Here is a 7,352-nt window from a genome sequence, read left to right as displayed (position 1 = left end):
AGTAATAAATAAAACAATTTCATTACATCTTTTCTGCAATAATTTAAATAAAAGTTCGGAGATAATATGTTTTAAAAATCATAAATATCATTTGAATATTATATCTCTATTTAATACTACTAAATATTGACTAATGAAATATTAAACTCAGGAAAATACAGCTGTTTATATCATCACAGTGTTGACTTGAATTATATCACAATATATGTATCTAGAAGGGCATTAATTAGGGAGCATGTAATAGTTTACAAGACCTGCTAATATACAGGACTTCTGGGAGCTTTTTCAGACTGCAGCAATTGATTTTGTCACAGAGCCAGAAAGTGGAGAAGAGTAGTAATATTTTTTCCCTCTTCCCAAAACATACCTGATAAATCTGGTGGTGGCCTTTCTTTTCTTACCCCCTGTTCAAATCAAACCTTAATTGCTCTGGCATCAAGGTCAGGAAACTTGGCTAGCTCTGAAAGATATCAGCTGTTTTTCTTATCCTTGCTGAACCTCTCTTAGACAAATTTTGCATTGTTTTTTGTGTCAGTTTTATCATGGAACATCGTGCTGCCATCTGGGAAGAAAAACACCATGGTACAGGAGCAGCTGGTGAATGAGAATGGCCAAATAAACATTGGCACTCACTCTGCCATTAGGTGAGATAAGAGGATTGAGGCCATGCCAAAAGAGACAGCCCAAACTGCTGCCATTATCCTTCACTGTCCCCTTTTCCCTTATCTCTGTTTCAAAATACAGCTATCATTCATTTTAGAGAAGGGAAACCAAACCTATCAGGTGTTGGACATACTCTCCTGAAGCCTGGAAAACAGAGATACCCACAGTGAAAAGCATCTGAAGCATCTTGTAAATTGGCTGACTGACTGGATACTTTTATTCCCCGGGAAAAATAACAAGAACATTTCATATTTCTGTAATGATTCCTGTCACAGGAGCTCAAAGCACTTTAGATGTAAATTAGTTCTGTAGGTACTTTGATAATGGGTAAGGAGATAGTAGCTTTATTTTCATAGGCAGGGAAGTTGAGGCAAAAAGAAATAAATACCTGATTTGCTAGATATGGGTTAAGTACGGAGTTTGTGTTAATGCCAGGAATAAACTTTGACTCTAAACTGTTTTGCATTTTTACATAGCAGCAGACCAATTTTCCTTCCAGAGACTTGAGGCTAGAGCAGAAATTTAGGGAGACTATGGACATACCCACCTTAATGTCCAGAAATACAAAACATAATCACAGAATCATAGAATACCATATTGGAAGGGACCTCAAGAATCATCTGGTCCAACCTTTCTTGGCAAAAGCACTGTCTAGACAAGATGGACCAATGCCTTGTCTAGCCAAATATTAAAATGGTGGGGAAACCACCCCTTCTCTTGGGAGATTATTCTTTTTGTTCTCGGTGTGAAAAGGGTATTTTTGGGTCCATCAGAATCTCCCCAGGAGTAACTTGTACCCATTACCCCTTGCCTTTTCTGTGTGACTCCTTATATGAAAGGGAGTCTCCATCTTCTACGTAGTCATCCTTCTAATACTGGAACACAGTGATGAGGTGTCCCCTAAGCCTTCTTTTCTCAAGGCTGAACAAACCCAGTTCTCTCAGCCATTCCCCATACAGCAGGCTTCCCAGTCCTTGGATCATCTTTGTGGCCCTTCTCTGAACCTTCTTCAGCCTGTCCACAGCTTTTTTGCATAGTGGGGACCCAAGCTGCATGCAACATTTCAGGTGTGGAAGAGAGTGGGCTAGTGACTTCTTTATCTCTGCTGGTGATGCCCTTATTGATGCAAGCCAGCATCCAGTTGCCTTTCTTTGCCTCAGCAGCACACTGTTCACTCATAGTGAGCTTGCTACCCACTAGGACCTCCAGGTCCCTTTCCACAGAGCTGCTCCCTAGCCAAGTAGATCCCAGCCTCTGCTAAATTCCTGTACCATGTTTTTCTAGGTACAAGAACTTACACTTGTCCTTGTTAAAATTCTTAAGGTTCTTGCTAGTCCACTCTTTCAGCCTATCCAGGTCTTCCTGCAGGGTGGCTCTGTCAGTCAATTCCCCACCCACCACAGATACCACCTGTCCAGAACCCTAACACATCTGTTTCTCTAGAAGGAGGCTGTGGGAGACTGCACCAAAAGCCTTGGAGAAATCCAGGTAGACGGTGTCCACTGCTCACCCCACATTAGCCAAGCAGGTTACTTTGTTGCAGAATGCAAAAAGGTTTGGCAAGCAGGATTTGCCCTTGGCGAACCCTAACCCATGTGGTGTTTCGTAACCACATGCTTCAACCGACTTGTGGTAGGACCCAGCAGGATTTGTTCCATAACTTTCCCCAGGACTGAAGTAAGACTGATAGGCATATGACTTCCTGGATCTTTCTTTAATCTCTGATGTAGGGTTGTATTCTTATTTACTTGCTGGAGGGCTGACTTAGCATTTCAGGATTCCCTTACTTTCAGACATGCATCCAGGTAGTGGACAGAGACACTACATTCAGCTGTTCATGACATGAACCTTCTATAAGGTAGAAAGGCTGATCTAAGTCTGATTCTTGACTCTTAGACAAAGAGTATCAATAAGTTTCTCATTTGAAATCAGAGTATGTTAGCTGAAATTTGAAGCTTGGATCAGTTCAAAATCTATTTACATTTGGTACAGACTGGACATATACAGACTGCAGTCATTAAGAGTGCCTAAAATTGCCTATCAGATAATAGTTCTGTTTTACTTAAAATGCCACTTCTTTTTTAATAATTAGTGTGATTGGTTGTGAGACAAAAGGCTGGACATTTGAAAGTGAGAAATTAAGGATGAATTATTCCTTGTCATTATGTCTGTCTTGCTCTATCCAATAAAAATCCAGTTGTCCATGCAAGTTTGAGTGCCAATACTCTTTACTCACTGATGGTTGTTTGGAGGAGAGTTTAGTAATCTCAATACACTTCCCAGTGATAACAGCTGTCTTCCTCACAAAATCCCATATGGTGCTAACTGGCATGCCTGTCAGTTCTAGTAAGGCTAACATCATGGTGTTAGCATTGCCTTTCCTTTGCAAAGAACATTGTCGCTAAGGTACACTAGTGAGGCCTTCTAGAGCAAGCAAAAAACAAATTACCCCAAAGCACTCGCTCTGACATAACATCTTTCACTATTATGGAAGTACAAGCAAAGACTAATCCAAGCAAAAATCAAGTTTTGCTTTCTTATGTCTTCCATGCAACTGCAAAAGACCAAACAGCCACAATTCATGAGCTTTTAACAGCAGGGAAAGCCATCATCACCTCTGGTCACCTCTGATCTCAGCAGTAGCACAGGCCACAAAACTTCACATCATTTATATGGAGTGGAAGCAAAACCAGTCAGTTATTCAATCAGGGAAACAAAAGAAGCCTTGCTTCCTCACAGTCTGTACCACTCATATGTGATCTGCCCTCTTCTCAGCTCCTTCCACTTCCCATGGTATTTGTTCCCCCCCTGCCCTACTGAGCTCCTTCTGAGGGATTCTAATAGCCACATCTATTAATGTTGTTTCAAAGCTCCCTGTAAGTGTGCATTGTATAGCTGCTGATACTCTCTACAATGGACTGGATTCTGCCTGCCTTTCTCTCAGTGGATGCACTGGTTTAGGTCTCGTTCCTCTACTGCTCCATTCAGCTGCATGGCCTTGTGTCATTATGCCTTTACAAAGTTGCTGGAAGAAGAAAACCTTGCAGACGGGTGCAGTGTGTTATCACATCGGCCTCATTTGTTTAGAAAGCTAAACTGCTTACCAAACACCAACAGCTTGGGGGGAAGTCACTGTCATGGAGAGTGCAGACCCAGCCCCAAAAGATACGAACATCAGGCAGTGTTCTTAAAGTGAGCATCTGTCCTGTTGTACCATCCTTACCCCAAAGGACTTGTCCTACCTTTGCTATTATTCCAGGACAGCTTCTGTACACCATGGACAATTATGATATTGCCAGCTCTTAGCTTTCCCACCTGGAGATTAAAAATAAAAATTAAAAAAATTGAACAGTGAAAGATGCAAAAGACAATAAAAGGCGTTTTAAATTAATTGGTTTAATGTTTAAAAAATGCTTTAAATAACTATTTGACTGTTCCTGTGCTTTTGCAAATTAGCATAACAGGTGTTTTACAAGTCTCCTACCAAAATCTTCAAATCCAAACTGAAAAACACTTAAAACCTTTACAGACAAACAAACAAACAAACATAAAAATCAAAAACATGCTGGTGATTGAGGCAGTGGCATGTTCCAAAAGTAATCTCAGAATTACAGTAGGTTGATTTTTGGTGGGAACTACTCAGATAGTTGCTAGTTACTATAACATCTTAAAAACTTGTTCATTCCCCACAGTAGAAAACACTTTAGTAGCATTTTGTTTTGCTATGTGGTATGCTCTAGCACCATTAAAAGACATAATTTCAGATCCTAAAAGTAATTTATCAGTTTAGTATTATGCATAGATTAATTAGCCTTAATAATGTTAAAAATAAATTTAGTAACTCTGTAATAAACCTTGACCTAATATAGTCTAATTCAGCCTTTTTGGTATAATGTTAACTTCAGCCTCTTTTGGTAAATATTTCTGTTTGTTTTAGTCATACAGACAATGCAATAGTAACCAGCAGTGACCAAGAAATACGATTCTTATTTTGAACCCTTAAAAGCTAGTTTATTTGGGGGTTAGTTTCCTTTTTCCCCAGGTTTTGTACAATAGAGTTGGAAATTCTGAAACTTTGCTTTGCAAAAAAACTATGTAGCTTTCATGACTCAGCAAACCTTTGAAACTTACATTCCACACTATGCTATGTTCTCAAGCTTTCCTTCAATTTTAGTATCTGAGTTAACTTAGCAATTTATTGCAGTGCATGTAGCAGTGGCCACTGCAGCAGAGCATTCAGAGGACTGGTGGACAGGCCTCCAGAACACAGAGGTCTGACTCTCACTGGTTACGGCGAGTGCCCACGTACCTAGTGGTTCTTAGTTTACATGTTCTAAGTCACATGTTCAGGAGTTCTCCACCCAGTTTTATGTATAAGTTCATGTTTATGCATTTCCCTTAATTGCCTATGTATTAGTTCTGGAAAGTTCTCCGTTCTTCGATGCCCCATTGGTTGGTTCATGTAACTCCTTCCTTTAACTTATCCCTATTGGATATTCCCCTGTTGTCCCCTCCTTCTCAGTCGATCCCCATTGGTTGTTTCCCCTAGTTCCACCCCCGTATAAAACACTGCGCTCTCTCTCATTTCTTAGTCTTTGTTCCGGGACCCTCTGCGGGCAACAAACCAGTGGGAACCTGCACAAAGACCCCTCTCTCGTCCTTTGCCTATGCCGATGCTTTTACACCACCTTTGTTCGGAGCTCGCTCCTTGCGAAGGAGCCAGCTTTCCCTGCAAGCTGCAGCTGACAGCTTTCCCTCCTTTCTGCAGCCAACCCCTGCCTGCAGCAGCTGAAGCCAAGGACGTCTGCAGCTGGACGCGGTGCTGCCTTGGGCAGCCCCAACAGTGTCAGTAATTCAGTGAAAACAGCACCAAAAATGGTTACTCAGCAAAACTCATGTAAAGTTCATGAAAACATGAGCACTTCAGAACACAACTGAATACATTTCTGTTGTGATGAAGGCATCTTCACTGTATGGTGTGACAGCATCAGATCACAGGACAGAGGGGAGATTATAAGGATGCTAAAGTCTTGGATAAATATGGCTCTGGACTTTCAGATTATATAATACAAAAAAACCTGATTAAGATGCTAGCACATGGAATTTATCATGTTCCCCAGCTGCCAACACCAGTCTTCTACTGAGAATCATAGATCTGCTGGCTATTTGTGCTTGGCCTATGAGAACTCAGACTACAGTGAGATACACTGCAAATATGTAAAATGCAGGTGCAATGGTTGTGAAGTATCATGTGGGGGCCAAAACAAGTAATTTATGCTTCCCATGCAAGACGTGGCATTGAAAGGCCATCAACAAGTATAAAAGAGCGCTTAGACGCCATGAGATGCTGTGGATGATATTTCTCTTCGACACAAATGTTCTGGATGATTCTAGGCAAATCACCGTGTCTCTATGTTTACTCTCGACATCTATAACTCAATGGTGGTCTCAGTAATAACCCTGATAAAATGCTGTGGATCAAAATGTTTTGAGATAATTTTTTTTGCCAGTGAAAGCTGTCTGCAAGACCTATGTTTTCCTCTTGGTTTTCATACAAACAAATCTTACGATCTTATGATACAATTGTTCTTACAGAGGTTCTCTGGTGACGCTGCAATCTGCTTTTCCCACCAATTGTTTACCACTCCAGCAATTAATCCTATGGAGAGGTTTTGTTAAGAAAGCACTAAACTTAGTTTTAGGTATTTTTAATCTAGAGATGCAAAGAGAAACAAAGAGCCATCACTGTGTAACATTTTCTCCCAGGCCACAGATTGTCAACCAGTCATCTGGAAAAAATAAAAATTTAAAAAATTCTTACTCTAGGTTCTGTCATGGCAGAAGATTCAGAAGCTCCGCTATCTTCATAGAGCAACTCAAGGCTGGCTTGCTAATCGTGAGATCAGATAAGTCATTCTGGTGATTCTTTAAAGTGAAGTCGTGCAAATGCAGCCAATGTGGAGCCACAGGAATCTGCTTTGCACTGTCCCCTTCTATTTCCTGGAGATATCCTTCACAGAGAGGAAAGGAATGGATGCATCAGAGGAAAGAAATAATAATGACAGGGAAAAAACCGAATTTCTGTAAGTAAAATGACTTATTTGTAAACAGCAATAGTAGTCTGCCCTTCCACAGGGGTTGAACTGAGGTCTTTGTCTTATCTGGCTATTCCATCATGAAGATGCCACAATTGTGCATTTTCTTGGGCTCCTGCACACTTTATGCTATATATTTCACCTGTATACTTCCACTAGTACTGGAACCATCTTGTATAATAGTGTACAACTTAGAGGTACCAGTAGCAGTGTAACTGCAGCAGCACAGAAATCATTGCAGACTGCAAAGGTATCCAAACAAACTCGAGAGATAAATACACAGAAGTTTTCCTTCAGAAGATGTGCATATTATTCAATCTTCTCAATGTCAAGATAGGTATCTTGAGCTTATATATGTTCTCAGATATAGTGTTAAAATTGCCATATCCTGCCAGGAATTGATGTGCTATATTCTTTTTGTCCACGAGATGTCGATGTACCCTAAGAATTCTCGGGTATGTAGCTTTGTTTCTTTATAACATAAAGCCGCCCTATGCCACGGCCATGATTCTTAGTGGGTCTACCAAACCTTACTGCAAAATCAGCAATAACAACAAGAATAACAACAACAACAACAACGATCATTCTTTCCAA

The 7,352-nt window shown here is 40.5% G+C and overlaps 1 long non-coding RNA gene across 1 annotated transcript in view; it reads right to left on the bottom strand.

Moving 5' to 3' along the window:
* The window catches only part of LOC108448591, a 47,640-nt gene extending 40,936 nt beyond the window's left edge, over positions 1-6,704 (bottom strand). The window contains exons 1-2 of the long non-coding RNA XR_001864546.1: positions 6,485-6,704; positions 3,906-3,978 (exon numbers count right to left, since the gene is read on the bottom strand). This is a non-coding gene — a long non-coding RNA (uncharacterized LOC108448591). The remainder of the gene's footprint in view (positions 1-3,905; positions 3,979-6,484) is intronic.
* Positions 6,705-7,352: the final 648 nt, after the last annotated feature.

Source organism: Corvus brachyrhynchos, unplaced genomic scaffold (genome assembly GCF_000691975.1).
Source record: "Corvus brachyrhynchos isolate BGI_N302 unplaced genomic scaffold, ASM69197v1 scaffold115, whole genome shotgun sequence".
NCBI classification, from domain to species: Eukaryota; Metazoa; Chordata; class Aves; order Passeriformes; family Corvidae; genus Corvus; species Corvus brachyrhynchos.
The sequence above is the reverse complement of the archived record's forward strand: the minus strand, read 5'-3'. Positions and strand labels throughout refer to the sequence as shown.